The following is a 16,301-nucleotide window of genomic DNA, read 5'->3' on the forward strand; positions in this document are numbered from 1 at the left end:
CAGCAAGAACTTCTGAAACAGCAGGTTGCTGTTTCTCCAGGAGAGGGACCAATGTCGGGAGCAGTGTAGTGTGATGTATGGCTGGCGTACTGTGGGTCACTATCTCAGATCTGATCACCTGCAGTTATTTGCCGTTTAGTATTTATTGGTTATGGAAGGTTCTTGAATTTTATTATGTTTGTATATTCTGCAATATTAGATGTCTGTATAAACAGCTGCACTCTCTGCTCTGGAGTTAAGTTCTGTTCTGACGAACATTGATGTTTGCAATAAAACATGCTTTCAGTACTAAGTGTTGTAATTCACTGACAATCCTACTTTCAGATTGGGACCTGATTCTGTTTACAACATAACAATATTATTTATTTCACATATTGTAAAGAAAACAAAACAAAACTACTTTTCTATTCCAGGAAACAAGAAATAGACATAGGAACATGCCATATATTCTTTACTGAGGGCAGAAAGGTGCCTACAAAACTGAGGTTCGAGATATCTCCACCCATTTATGGATCCATCAGCAGCTATGGGAAAATTTATATGCAGCGCAGCTGCCAGTACCTCATAGTTTTGAAAAGATCAACTTTCTGCTAGTGCCCACAGTTCATGTTGCAAGTGGCTTTTAATCAGTGGCTATGCATTTCATTTTCAAAAACTTTGTTGGCAGATATAAATTTGGAAGCTTCATTGTGTGATTATCTGTTGTGCTGTCTGATATCCAGGATGTTTACAGTTGTTCACTGCAGCGTATGCTGCGTTATGTTCAAGCTGCAGTTGATACAGCTGTAGAAATATTTTGCTTTATCAGTGTTGTGTCTGACCAACCATACATTGCTCCAACATTATACTTGTTTCTGTCGTGCATGTGTAGCCCTTAAAGATATAGCAGCACATCCACTGGCATTTAGGAATAATGCAACTTATGAGGTCTGTTCAAATAATTCTGGGACATTCACAATTTTTGCACCAATGGTGTTTTGGAGCAAAATGCAGTTGGCATCCCTGCACACTCCTGTGTTTAATGTGTAACTGCTGGAAGTTTCATTGTTGTATGTCTGTTGGCTATTGTTCAGTGCTGTATTGAGTGGAATGTTATGTCACACAATTTGCGATTTTTGAGATGGAGAGTAAGAGGAGCAATGCATTTGCATTCAATTTGTGAGACGGCGGGTAAATTATCATCGCTGTTTACGAGAGCCTGAAAACTATATTTTCAGTCAACCAGAAAGTGATGGAGAACATACTGACCATAATTTCCAGTCTGAAAGTTCATGTTACTCATTGTGCTCACTGAAAGAAAATGTTCCTACTTGCTATTTACTCAGCAGCATCAAGAAACTATCACTATAATTATAAATTAAAAGTTTAGAGTTTTAAATGATTGATATATTCAGCAAAAGTTCACATACACAATAAATAATAATATCTCTAATGATGATGATAATATCCCTACGAAAACAGCACTATTAACAGTTCAGAGGTGATTTCTATGGGAATTTGCAAGTAAAAGCGTGTACCGCCCTGACTTGTAATCACCAAAACTTGGCTGCTAGCCACAAAAGTGGAAAATAATCTTATAACTTGTCACGCAGTTTTGTCAACATTACTGGCGGTGTACAAAAAGTTACATCCATGAAATGTAAGCAATCCAGGATGGTGTGCAGTTCTCACTTTCTACTTGCAGCAAAAACACTTTAGGTAGGTGCCCAGCTCTGAAATCATCCAAGGCAAAGTGTGTGCCAGTGTTTGACTGATGTGGACAGATTGCCATTTCAATGCAAAGTATGTCTTCTCACTTCCTCTCAGGCTGTATTTATATATGTGTGCAGCAGACCACCGAAAGGAACATCTGCTATCAAGTGCTCTAGGCACTGGTAGCAGCATCTAAATGGCCACTTTCTTAGACACATATTAATTAATAAATCTCTGTTGTTTAACAATTTATAATCTTCTTAATTTTTGTATGTATGAAGTTAAATTGGCTTTAGTTACTGAAAAAGTCTTAGCTCGATTGCATTTAAACATTGGCGGCTAGATTTTTACAGTGGAACTAGCAGTAGAAAGTGACAGCTCAATTGCCTCTTTAAGATTCCTTGTAATGATTGTTATTTATACTAAAGTCTTGAAACTTGGTTCAACTGTATTACTTCATCATAGTAATCGGGTGCTGTGATTAGAACTTTCTGTAACAAATACAAATGATACTTAATGTTACATGAATAGGGACATTTTTGATCCAAATATAGTGAATAACTTGAAAACTAATAGAGGTAGCATAATGGGGGTCACGTAGTTGATGTTTGTATATCAAACTGCGGCAACATACAAATATTCATCTTTCTGAGTCAAGTATCTAGCACCTCCAGTTTTTTTGTAAAAACACCGATTTTGACCAAAATATTGCTTCAATCAAGTTGTGGTGTGTAACTTTTGATTGTGAAATGCATTTGTACATTATGAACAATTTTTAGCTTTGTAGCTGCATTATTTAGCACCACTTATTTTTATCTTTAGGTAATATATTAACAAAACTTACTCATCTAATCATTCTGAGATTTAACATTAAGATTAATATAGTGAAGCATAGCCTGACAGAGTTTGAAAAAGTTACTTTAATATTTAATTTCATTGTTAGATCATGATGCGACACTTTGTATGCTACCCACTGGCATGTTATGATAACGTGGTACTAGTAGCAGTGAAATGGGATAAGTCCCGGCAAACTTGCTCGCCTCTGTACCTCTCACAATGATACAGTGCTTGTTTTGCCACATAACCCCGTATTTATTTTTGTGAAAAAAATGTGTTTTTGAACACATCTTAGAAACAAGTTATGTTACTGTAGGTGACCCCTTTTAAATAAAATTGATTTTTGCATAATTTTCTTTAATACTGCACCCACAAAAGTAACCATACATAGAAGAACATAATATAGTGGATTTTTAAAAATCGTATACATAAATAACATAGAAACATGAACTAAAATTTTCAGTTATTACAAAATTAATTTTGTGATTTAGAATTTTCAGTCTTTACCTGGAAGAGAAAGACACAAAAACCTTTTGTTTTTCAGTACTCACTCATTTAATCACAGCTGTGGGAACTGTTGTGTGTCCTTACAAACCGCTTTCACTAAAATATTTAAGGTAGAGGGTGGGAAGTAACTAAGTATAGCATTGTTAACTATACTCTGTTACAAAAGGGAAAAGGTGAGGAGTCACTGTTGCACGTGTCTTTCTTGTTTCCTTCTCCAATACAGATTGTAGGACGCCTTTTATGATGCCTCCACATCCCTGAGAAAGAGATAACATAGCCCAAGCTTCTGTTCTCATCTTACATCTAAGGGAGAACAAAATACATTTTGTATTCTATTTTCCTTCTATAATTTAAATAAACAATTGAGAAGTTACCAGAAAGAATTTTTCTCTTTAAAATTTTATTGTTTAGAAAACTATTATTAACTTTTTCATAATGATTATTGGCAATATGTTACTTCACAAAATCTTGACATTTTGCTTAATTAATAAGAATTAATGGGCTAGTTTGCAATTTATTTCATTACCTCAGATGTTGCTTTACTTGGAAAATCAAGTAACCTATGTAAGTTCTATCTTCATATGGCTCAATTATTGTACGATTTAATATACTAAGGAAATAATTTGTTTGACAACAGTTACTTTGCTTTGTCACACACATAATCAGAAAGCTGTTTTTATTGTAACATACCAATACTCTACAATCTGCATTTCTTAACACTTTCGTTTACCTATATTGTTGTATGTATATGTCAATATTTATCTATTAAATGACCATCTGCCTTAAGCAAGATTATGCATTTTCAGCCTTTATATGAGACATGACAGAATTACCCATAAATTTTCCACTATTTTACTATATATGTCAGCTTACTGACTTCATTTCTCCTGTTTCTCCCTATTTTCATTTATCCATATTTTTCACTGTTCTATATATTTCGACACTTTTATCTTTGTTGGCCTGCTAACCTCATTATTTACTCACATTCTTGGTGTGATCCTCACACCACTTCCACACATCTTCTTTAATTAATATCAAAATGCTATGGCTTGCCTCTAGTGGCACCATTTTGTTACCCATACCTTCTCCTACCTACAGACAATCTTACTTCCAACTGCAAGTTATTAATTTATGTAAAGTTTCTTGCTGGCCGGTGTGCCTGAGCAGTTCTAGGTGCTTCAGTCTGGAACCGCACAACTGCTATGGTTGCAGGTTTGAATCCTGCCTCGGGCATGGATGTGTGTGATGTCCTTACGTTAGGTAGGTTTAAGTAGTTCTAAGTTCTAGGGGACTGGTGACCTCAGATTCAAAGTCCCATAGTGCTCAGAGCTCTTTGAATCACTTTTTTGGTAAAGTTTCTTGTTTCAGATTTTTGGGAATTTCAGTTTCAATTACTTCTCTTAATGCAGAGTATCTGCATTTTACTGTCACTAATCCATTTTGTGGATTTTGTTAATTATTTATTTATTTTAGCCATTATTTTTCTATCATTGGTGCTCTAAAGTTACCACTGTTATTTTAACATTTAGAATTTACTACTGCAAAGTACCTCTCGTATTTTCTTGTAAGTCATCATTTTTGGGACCATTCTTACTTAGTAGGAAGACATTGCAAACATAATACATATGTATGACATTTAGGCATATATTCCTTACTTACTAAAGGAAGTACAGAAGAAGAGAGTGAAACTTGAGAGGGAAATAAAGTTTCATCGAGCTGGGACCACACAGTATACCAAACTGTGGATTCGCCAAAGAGTGGTAGACTACCTACAGAATTTAATCACTGAATTTTGAAAGGCTCCAGGTCTACAATGTTTCATAGACCTGTTTCTTTCTTACTTTCCAGGTATTTCAAGCGGTATGCATTCACATCAGGTTACTTATTATCCTGAATGGCCCTTTATAAACATGCATAAAATTGTTTGTTTCCACTGAAATTCTCTTAGATTTTTCTTTAGTTTTGGCTAACACTAGTTCACCAATGTTGAAACCAGTGGGAGATTATTTTGCGTCATGCCTTGTTTTTCTGTCCAAGACTCTTTTATCAGAAATTTGATCTATTGACTGTACTTAGCCTCTATTTCCGCCAGGATATAATTCTCTTCCACATTAGTACCTTGCTTGTTATTCTGGAATTCAGTATGTTTCTGCAACTAGCCCTTATTTCTCATTACTCTAATAGGCAGTCCCCAAGCTTCATTATTACTTACCACATACTTCCCAATGAAGGGCCCTGTAATCACTTGAGAATCAGGTGAAGTTAATACTAAGTGGCTCTGATCAAAGTCAATCTTTCCCTGATATTTCGTTAAAAGACCTGTGCCAGTTAATATTTCAATACTTAAACTGAGCATGATTAAGCAAGGATAATCTATTATTAGGTTACCTGTATCAATTGGAATCAAAGCTTTGTGCTGTACTGGTGTAGAAACTTTTCCAGTTGCATCTTAATTCACTTACTTTCATGCAGTTAGCTCATTCTTGTTAGGAATAGAATAAAAGAATGCTTGGGACAAAGCACTTGCATCGCTGCCACTATCAAGAAGACAACACTCTGTTACTCCTGAGATGTTAGTTTATACAATATGGTGAGTTATTCTATTCTAAACAGGTTTTTCATAATTGTCTCCTGATAAATCCTTTTCACTCTGTTTCCAGGTAAAGTAATTTTGTTCAGTTGCAAGTACATTTACACTCAGATTCATGGGGTCATCAATCTCTACCTTCTCAACTGCCTTTGCCAACCTTTCCACTAATTTTAAATCAAAGCACTTGACGACTTCCTCTACTTTCATTTGCTGCACATCAGCTACACTACTCTCTATGTCTGAGCAACTGTGTCCCTGCTCATGCTATCTATAACAGGCCTTCTGCTTTTACAGTTTGTGTCAAGTCATACAGCTGACAGGTTTCTAGACCTCATTATCATTGCAACCCCCTTCATCCAACAATGCCTCCTCTTCAGAACCATGCAGAACTGACCCTGCTTCCTGTACCAAAACTGTAGCCTTCAGATTGCCATTTTTGTTGAAGATGTAAGCCTTTACTTCATCTTTGTCCTTATCTGAGTCAAACCCATTAATTTGTTCCTCTCTATTATCTGTAGCATTTTCTTTTTCCTTCTTGTCCCATTTTTCTAATGTATCCAGAATGCTGCCAACTATATAATAATAGTAGTTTAGCAGATCACTGGTACTGTCTCTTCCTATTTCATCATCTCAGCTATCAGTTTGCGTGTACTGACTGATTATAGTCTGTGTTTTTGTTACTGGCTGTGTTACTGCTTCCACCTGGGGAGTGTATGTTTCCTCACGGATGGGGCTTAGTTTCTGACAACTAGCCTATTGTGATTATTCGATCAAAAAGCAGGTAGGGTAGCATTGTGGTCTTCTTTGTGTCTCAGCAGTACATTATTTACATTTCTGCCTTTATTGTAATAATTAATGCGAAAGCAGTGACTGTCTGTCTCTTCTTCCTCTACCATGGCATTGAGCACTGTATTTAGATCTTGTATTCTCAACCTTCATACTTCCGACATTCACATTCCCACAGTCATTATTCTGGTTGTTTTTTACATGATTGTTAGAAGACCTATTATTATTTTGCATCTGCTTCTCAAAAGCAGCTACTCTTTCCACTCACTCCAGATACTCAATGAACCTATCCACATTCTCTCTTGGTGCAGAAATGATTGTTTTCTGCCAATGCCAAGGCAGCTTACCTTCTAGTCTCATGATAATCACTTCCAGTTTCATCTTTTCTGTCAGATGTGACAGCCGTGAAAACCACCTTCTAGAAAACTCTTTAACTGATTCACGACCAAGAATAAACTTTTTATCACTCCAAAACTCTCTCAAAACATCTTTTTGTTTGTTATGTGACCAGTACTCATTAAGAAATCCAGTTTTAAATTCAGAAAGAGGTCTGCATCTAACCATTTCGTCACCTGACCGTTGCAAAGCATCACCTGACAAATGGCTTCTTATGAAATAAAATTTTTCACATTCTAACACTGCATTTGGCAAAACATCCTCAAAATCATTCCAGAACTCTAATGGGTGAATTTGTTTGTCTGGATCAAAACCTAAAAATTTACAACATCCAATGAAAGTGGCATCAACTGAAGTGTTGCAAGAGCTACCAGAGGTTACTCTATTTTCTGTGTTAGTAATACTAGTATTTAGTTCTTATTCCTATAGTTGCACTGCTTCCACTCTTTCAGAAAACTTTTTATCAACATCTTCATTACATCTTCATATGAGTTAACACAAACAGATTTTGCTTTCTTAATATCCTTTTGGCAAGCATTTACTTTAGTAGTTACTTCTGCAGATTGATTAGAGCAATGTTTGGATTTGTTGCCTATTCTTTCTGACAACCTCCTCCCTTCCATAAAATCATTTGCGTCTTTGAAATCTTTCTGAACTTCACCAATTTCGCTTTGGAAAAACTATGCAATTTAGTTAGCAGTTGCCCTACTTTGACTTGGCAGATGTTGGGAGTTAGAAGCAATTTTATAATGTAAGCTATTCAGTTTTTAAGTCATTTCATCCTTTAGTTCGTTACTATTATCCTTTAGTTCTTCAATACTAGATTTAATCTTCCTGTTTAATTCTTTGTTACTAGACTCAATCTCACTACTTAACTGTTTACTATTGGACTCCATCTTAGTATTCAGTTCTTTATGATGTTATTCAAGTTTAGAAAACAGTAATTGCATCCAGTTTGGTGCCTCTGCCTTAGTGCTTGGCTTTCATCTGGTTCTAAAGGAGTTTCTTGCATTCCCTGACTTGGCTGAATTTCAGAAATATTGACGTCGGTTTTGGTATCTGATAACTTTATTATTTCTACTTTTTCTTTTTTGACCTGAACTTCAGTTACCTCATCATCAGAATTTTGCCGCAACATTGAAATTTACCTCCACTTCTAATTTCTACAAATCACATATAGATTTTGAAATTATTCCTTTGTTGGAACCATAGTTAATTTCAATTTCTAATTCTGAGACTTCATTGTCAAAGACTGGTTTCATCTTAACTGGCACACATTATCCTTATCATTATATTCCATTTTTAATAGCCTGTTAGATGCAATTAACAAATACTTCAAATATTCTTGACTTAATTGCTTGATCTCAATGAGTGATACTGACATGGTGTACCAGCACATGAGATGAGATGTGTCCCAACATATTGCAAGCAGCAACAGCTGTGGCTCTGAGGATGGCAGCAGGTATCACCTACTCCAGTAGCTCTGGGAGGGAGGGGCTGGGCAATGAGCATGCACAGTAGATTGCAGGTAGCTTGCAAGTCCATGCAGCTCCTTGATGATGCACCATCATCAAACTTCAGTGTCGGTAGTAGCCTCAATGTAGTGTCATTGTCTTATATTCTTCTGTCATGTTCTGGGTTACTGGGGCTAACATTTACAATTTAGCTTCCACACTCATAAGGAAATTTTAACACTATTCTCACACTAGTTTTGGCATATTTTACTATGGTATCCTGTTTGTGCCTACTGAGTTCTCTTTGTTGTATCGATCACTTTCACTTTTCAGTTTCCCACCCAATGTACCGTACGAGGGGCAGCGGGTAATTATTGTCGCTGTTTACAAGAGCCTGAGAACCATTTCTGGGTCCGGTAGAAAGCAATGGTGAACATACTGGCCATAATTTCCACTCTGCATGTCCACACTACTGATTGTACTCACTGCAAGAAAATGTTACTACTTGCTACTTAATCAGCAGGATCAGGAAACTTTCACTATAAATAAGAGTTTAGAGTTTTGACTGATTGAGATATTCAGTAAAAGTTCACATACACAATATGTAGTAATATCTCTAATGATAATAATAATATCCATATTGGAAACAGCACCATTAACAGTTCATAGGCAACCTCTGTGCGAATTTCCAAGTAAAAAGCTGTACTGCCCTGACTTGGAATAAACAAAATAATCTCACCACTTGCCACGTGGTTTTGTCAACATTACTGGCAGTACACAAACAGTTACTTCCATGAAATGTGAGCAATCCTCAAGAGTCCATTTCCTACTTTTACCAAAAACTCTTTAAGTACGTGCGCAGTTCTGACATCATCTGAGGTACAGTGGATTCCGGCGTTTGACTGACACAAACAAATTGGTATCTCAATGAAAAGTGTTTCTTCCCACTACCTTTCGGGCTGTATTTATATATGGGTGCAGCAGACCACCGAAAGGAACATGTGCTAACAACTGCTCTAGGCACAGGTAGCAGCATCCAAATGGGCCCATTTCTCAAACATGTATTAATTAATAATTCTGTTGTTTAACAATTTATAATCTTCTTAATTTTTGTATGAGTTGAGTTAAGTGGGCTTCAGTTGCTGAAAAAGCTTTAGCTCGATCGCATTTAAACGTTGCTGGCTAGAATTTGTAGAATGGAGCTGACAGTAGAAAATGACCTCTGAACTGTCTCATTAAGATTCCGTACAATGATTGTTATTTATACTAAAGTCTTGAAACATAGTACAGCTGTATTATTTCATCATTGTAATCGAGTGCTGTAATTAGAACTTTCGATAACAAAAACAAATGATACTTAATGTGATGTTAATAGGGATTTTTTCATTCCGACATGGAAGTTCTGACTGTAGAGAAGCACTATCACACCCACTTGTTCAGAGAGGTGATAGAAATACAAAAACATGGGAATAGCTTCAACAAGAAAGAAGAAAGCCTTAAGGTAAATGGATCCTGTCTTTCCGTGCTGCATGAACAACCATTGCAGGTAGCAAGAGAAGAAACGTACCGGATATGACCGCAGAGAAGCCCTTGGATGTTGGCGTGCCAGGTACATATAGTCTGCGGCAGTGAGCTCGGCTCCAGTTCACCACCAGCAATGGAGGGTGAAGCTTTGACAATGCCACTCACTCGTGCTGGCGAAATGTCAGTAAAATCATCAGACAAATGTCGTCCAAAGAACCAGAGACAGAAGCCAATAGGCAGTTTGTCAACTTGAAAACTAATAGAGGTAGCGTAATGGAGTCACATAGTTAATATTTTTATATCAAAGTGACACAACATATGAATTTTCATCTTTCTGAATTAAATATTTAGGGCCTTCAATTTTTCATAAAGTTTGCAATGTTCATCCCACAGCTCATGAGTCAAGGCGAGAAAGATCTTTGCTTCGCAATCTGTGAAGAGCTTTTGGCTCATGCAAATGAGAACGAGATGTTACTTAAGAGAATCATAACTGAGAGTGAGATATAGGTCTATGGTTATGATGTTGAGACCGAGCTTCAATCTTCACAATGGGTTGTGAAAGGTTCTCCAAGACCAAAGCCTCATCAAGTCAGGTCAAAGTCATGCTGATAGTTTTCTTTGACTTTGAAGGATTGGTTCATCATGAATTTGTGCCACAGGGACAAACTGTTCATCAATGATACTACCGGAAAGTGTTGCGAAGCCTGCGAGAAAATGGGACAAATTGTTCATCAATGATACTACCGGGACATGTTGTGAAGCCTGTGAGAAAATGTGAGGAGGAAATGGCTTGAAATGTAGCGAGACAGTTTATGGCTCTTGCATCACAATAACGCACCCGTACATTCATCCCTGTTGGTGCATGTATATTGCACAAAAAACGAAATCACTTGTGCTGCCTCATCCTTCATACTCTCCAGACATTGCCCATGTGGACTTTTTTTAATTTCCAAAATTGAAAACCCCATTGAAATGATGAAGATTTGCAACAATAGATGAGATGAAGAAAAATTCGCAGACGGTGCTTTCCACAATCCTGTAAGAGGTGTACCCAGACTGCTTCCGGAAGTGGAAGCGACGTTCGGAGCAGTGTATCAATCGTGGAGGGGAGTATTTCAAAAGCGACAGAGCACAATAAGTCAGGAGTAAGCATAGAAAAATTTTGTGAACAAAGTTCTGGAATTTTTTGAAAGAACTCGTATATCATTAAGAAATATAACATTTGATGTGGATTGACAACATTTTTTAAAAGAAATTCTGTGTTAATGGCATATGCCTTAAGTGGGGATTTACTTCCTATTCTGCCTGAAAGATATTTGTAAGTATGTAGCAGCAGTTGTTGCTAGTTTTATTTTATGACAGTTGTAACACTTTGCTGTTGAAAAGATAGTAAATATTGAGATGGATGACTTCTGTTTTGTCATTTTGTGTGTTATTTATTATTATAAGTAATGTCAAATGTTCTCATCTGAATTGTTATTTTGTATTGTACTATATTTATAAATGTTATATGCTGATAAATTGCTACTCACCATATAATGGAGATGCTGAGTCGCCGGTAGGCACAAGCTTTTGACCAAAATGGCCATCATCAGAATTAGACAACTCTCACACACATGAGTGTGATTATTTCTGTGTGAGCTGCGTTTGAATTTTCATTTGAATGAATGAATGAATGCATGCATGCACGCATGCATGCGTGCGCCTGTGTGTGTGTGTGTGTGTGTGTGTGTGTGTGGGGGGGGGGGGGGGGGTGTCTAGTTCTAATGAAAGCCTTTTTGGCCGTGTGTGTGTGTGTGTGTGTGTGTGTGTGTGTGTGTGTGTGTGTGTGTGTGTGTGGGCACACACGCGTGCATGCTTGCATGCGTGTGTTGTCTAGTTCTAATGAAAGGCTTTTTGGCCAAAAGCTTACTTGTTTGACGGTTGTTTTGTTACACCTGCCGGCAACTCAGCATCTCCACTATATGGCGAGGAGCAGTCTATTCTTTTTATAACATTGTCATTATTCCATCCTGGATTTTCCATTGTTTGTGTTATGCACTGTTGTGTGACATCATTATTTGGTAACATATTCACTTTTGTAGTCCTGCTGTCCTAAATTGCATATACAATTACAGAATGCTGATAATCATTACTTTGGGACCATCTAATCACAACTGAATAAAACACAATTTTTGTGCCATGCACATTTCACCTTTATTCATTTCAAGGCATCTTCTGTGCCCTGGAATATGTACATTTTTTTGTTTATACTATTTAGTTTACAATGAGGATGTTGTTTATAAGCTATGTTTACAACATCCTAAAAGTAAAGTAAATAGTACAAACAAAAAATATGTACATATTCCAGATTACTGAAAAGCCTTGCAAAGAATAAAGGTGAAACACAAAGGGCACAAAAATTGTGTTTTATTCAGTTTTTTTAGATGGTCTGAGAGTAATAATTATCAACATACTATATTTATTAATTAGTACCGGTATTTGGCCATTAACTACTGCACGGGTATAATAATGGTGTTTCTAACTAGTGTAATTTTCTAAATAAGTTAGAACTGTAGATGCCCACTCACGGAAAATAGGAGGAGCATTGAATTGTCAATAAGTAGTTACGAAGTGGCATGTCTGGAAGCATGTCATTTCCAAGCTATAGGAATTAATTTGTAAAGTAAGATAAGAGAACGACTTGTATGAATATCAAGAGCTCAGATGGAAACCCAGTTCTAAGCAAAGAAGGGAAAGCAGAAAGGTGGAAGGAGTATATAGAGGGTCTATACAAGGGCGATGTACTTGAGGACAATATTATGGAAATGGAAGAGGATGTAGATGAAGATGAAATTGGAGATACGATACTGCGTGAAGAGTTTGACAGAGCACTGAAAGACCTGAGTCGAAACAAGGCCTCCGGAGTAGACAATATTCCATTGGAACTACTGACGGCCGTGGGAGAGCCAGTCCTGACAAAACTCTACCATCTGGTGAGCAAGATGTATGAAACAGGCGAAATACCCTCAGACTTCAAGAAGAATATAATAATTCCAATCCCAAAGAAAGCAGGTGTTGACAGATGTGAAAATTACCGAACTATCAGCTTAATAAGTCACAGCTGCAAAATACTAACACGAATTCTTTACAGACGAATGGAAAAACTAGTAGAAGCCAACCTCGGGGAAGATCAGTTTGGATTCCGTAGAAACACTGGAACACGTGAGGCAATACTGACCTTACGACTTATCTTAGAAGAAAGATTAAGGAAAGGCAAACCTACGTTTCTAGCATTTGTAGACTTAGAGAAAGCTTTTGACAATGTTGACTGGAATACTCTCTTTCAAATTCTAAAGGTGGCAGGGGTAAAATACAGGGAGCGAAAGGCTATTTACAATTTGTACAGAAACCAGATGGCAGTTATAAGAGTCGAGGGACATGAAAGGGAAGCAGTGGTTGGGAAGGGAGTAAGACAGGGTTGTAGCCTCTCCCCGATGTTGTTCAATCTGTATATTGAGCAAGCAGTAAAGGAAACAAAAGAAAAATTCGGAGTAGGTATTAAAATTCATGGAGAAGAAATAAAAACTTTGAGGTTCGCCGATGACGTTGTAATTCTGTCAGGGACAGCAAAGGACTTGGAAGAGCAGTTCAATGGAATGGACAGTGTCTTGAAAGGAGGATATAAGATGAACATCAACAAAAGCAAAACAAGGATAATGGAATGTAGTCTAATTAAGTCGGGTGATGCTGAGGGAATTAGATTAGGAAATGAGGCACTTAAAGTAGTAAAGGAGTTTTGCTATTTGGGGAGCAAAATAACTGATGATGGTCGAAGTAGAGAGGATATAAAATGTAGGCTGGCAATGGCAAGGAAAGCGTTTCTGAAGAAGAGAAATTTGTTAACATCCAGTATAGATTTAAGTGTCAGGAAGTCATTTCTGAAAGTATTCATATGGAGTGTAGCCATGTATGGAAGTGAAACATGGACGATAAATAGTTTGGACAAGAAGAGAATAGAAGCTTTCGAAATGTGGTGCTACAGAAGAATGCTGAAGATTAGATGGGTAGATCACATAACTAATGAGGAAGTATTGATTAGGATTGGGGAGAAGAGAAGTTTGTGGCACAACTTGACCAGAAGAAGGGATCGGTTGGTAGGACATGTTCTGAGGCATCGAGGGATCACCAATTTAGTATTGAAGGGCGGCGTGGAGGGTAAAAATCGTAGAGGGAGACCAAGAGATGAATACACTAAGCAGATTCAGAAGGATGTAGGTTGCAGTAGGTACTGGGAGATGAAAAAGCTTGCACAGGATAGAGTAGCATGGAGAGCTGCATCAAACCAGTCTCAGGACTGAAGACCACAACAACAACATATTTTATTCTTATGAAAGGACTGTGTGAAAGAGGAAAAAATCAACAATAATTTGAAGAACTTCTCGTTGTTAGAAAGAATGTGCTAATTATTACTTTTGTAAATAACTAATTAATGTAGCAAAAGTTACAGTGCTAAAGATTAACCACAATGGCAGTTAGCTTTTTAGCTGTTTGATAACAGGATCAGAGTTAATTACCATGCCTCTTTCACCCAGTGGATGGAGGATAGCGGAATGCATTAATTTATGTCTTCATTCTCATAACATGTGAGTGGTATATTTTGAGCCATAATATTCTATTTAAGCAACTAAACTCTTATTTCGTTAATAGTGCAGCATCTGCTTGGTTGCCTCTTACTTTTGGGTGAAAGATTGAAGGGAGTTGAACGGAGTAAATCAGCTAATTTATTGAACTAGCCAGTGTCATCTATGAGCTTTTGAGAAGAAAATGTATAAAAAGGAGTTGTAAACCTTCTCAGTAGGTGTAATTTTTTGAAATACATTCAGTTCGTCTGGAGGAAAACATCGACAGAAAATTAATTTAATTAGTTGAGTTGAAGAGTTCACAGGGCTAAATGAAAACTTTGTGTTAATATTTCATTTTTACTTAAAAAGATTATAAAAATAAAGAGCACTTGATTATGTGCATCCTTTATTTTCTCATCAGGTGATAAAATATGGAGTTATTTTTTTGTACCTGGATTCATAGAAATGGGACATAATACTTTTTAGCCATTGTATCCTGCAGGCACAGTTTCCTTCACTCACCTAGTTTAGCAGGAAATATGAGTGACAACATGAACCTTTTTAAGCTTTAGATATAAGGTCTCTGCATAGCTCCATTTTTCCTAGTAGTTTATTGTATTCATCATTGTCATCATCATCAGACATTTGAGATCCTCTGATGGATATAGACCAACTAATTTGTTGTGTTATGGTTTTCACCTTTACCTTCCACCTTTTGCTCGTGTATGTTTTGTGATGTCACATCCCCATCCTCCATGAGCTCTGAATCTCAGTTTTCTCTTGGAATACAACAAAGAATGTTCTTGGTCCATCTACCATCCAACCAGACCAAGTCTTGCCCACTTCCATTTCATTTTCATTAAAATTGTAGTTACATTCCCACTGCAGAATGTTCCCTAATCTATTTGCTTGTTCTCCTTTCTCTCTTGTGATGAGGAATAACAAGATGAAAGGACAGTAGAAATAATGGTAATACAAATGTAGAAATGGCTTCTCTAGGGTATTCATGTGGCATTGTATTTCACACATATTGTTATGCCTGTAGTTCTCAATATTTCCATAGTGTTTTACTTTTCTTTATCTCTCTGTCTCCCCTTCTTCTTCTTCTTCTTCTTCTTCCTCCAAACAGGCAGTGGTAGATTAGGAGTATTTGTAAACGTTTACCTTCATATGTGATGTGTTTTTAATGGATACTAATAAAAACAGATTTTGCTTGTGATATTTTCATATTACAGTGCTGCAGCAGATTATTTACTCCTGGGCTGTTTGTTGTGGTACATTTTCAAACATAGAGAAAATGTTAAGAAAAGACAGGGTTGAAAAAAATGGCATGATGTGCACTAAAATGTCATCTGTTGGGTTCTGTAACATCTCCTCCTAGTCAATAGTTTGTTTTATTTTTAATTGTGTATTTATGCCTTTATCTTGAATCATATATCAAAGTTTTTAAATTGCAGACTACATCACCTATTTAATGGGCAACAGAATGTTGCAAAATATTTATTTTTACTTTGGTCCTCTGTGGATAGTGTTCTGGGAATATAAATGTCTGTTTTGATTAATAAAACACAGAAGACACATAAGTAGAATTTCATTTGCCTTGTTAGTATTTATTCAGGTTAGAGCGCAGAGTTCTTGCTTCAAGTGTGCAACTCCTTATACACTTCTTCATGAAATTATTCAAAGTAATGACACCATGTTATTTAATTCTAAGTACATCACATGTAAGGGCAAATATCATGTAACAGCAGAGCTTGTGGGAAAAATGTCTGTTCCTTTCTGCTGATAAACATGCACTAATTTCTCTGGTTTTGTCTCTGTCTTCATAAAGAGGGAGACAAAAGAACACACATCATAGGTTATATCACCTATTTAATATTATATATCGATGTGAATCTTGGAGACACAAAA

General features: G+C 36.7%; 1 protein-coding gene across 1 annotated transcript in view; it reads left to right on the forward strand.

Annotated features, from left to right (window-relative positions):
- LOC126416665 (cGMP-dependent 3',5'-cyclic phosphodiesterase-like) overlaps positions 1–16,301 on the forward strand; it is a 263,554-nt gene that overhangs the window by 178,306 nt on the left and 68,947 nt on the right. The window lies entirely within an intron of this gene.

Source organism: Schistocerca serialis, chromosome 8 (assembly GCF_023864345.2).
Source record: "Schistocerca serialis cubense isolate TAMUIC-IGC-003099 chromosome 8, iqSchSeri2.2, whole genome shotgun sequence".
In the NCBI taxonomy this organism is placed as follows: Eukaryota; Metazoa; Arthropoda; class Insecta; order Orthoptera; family Acrididae; genus Schistocerca; species Schistocerca serialis.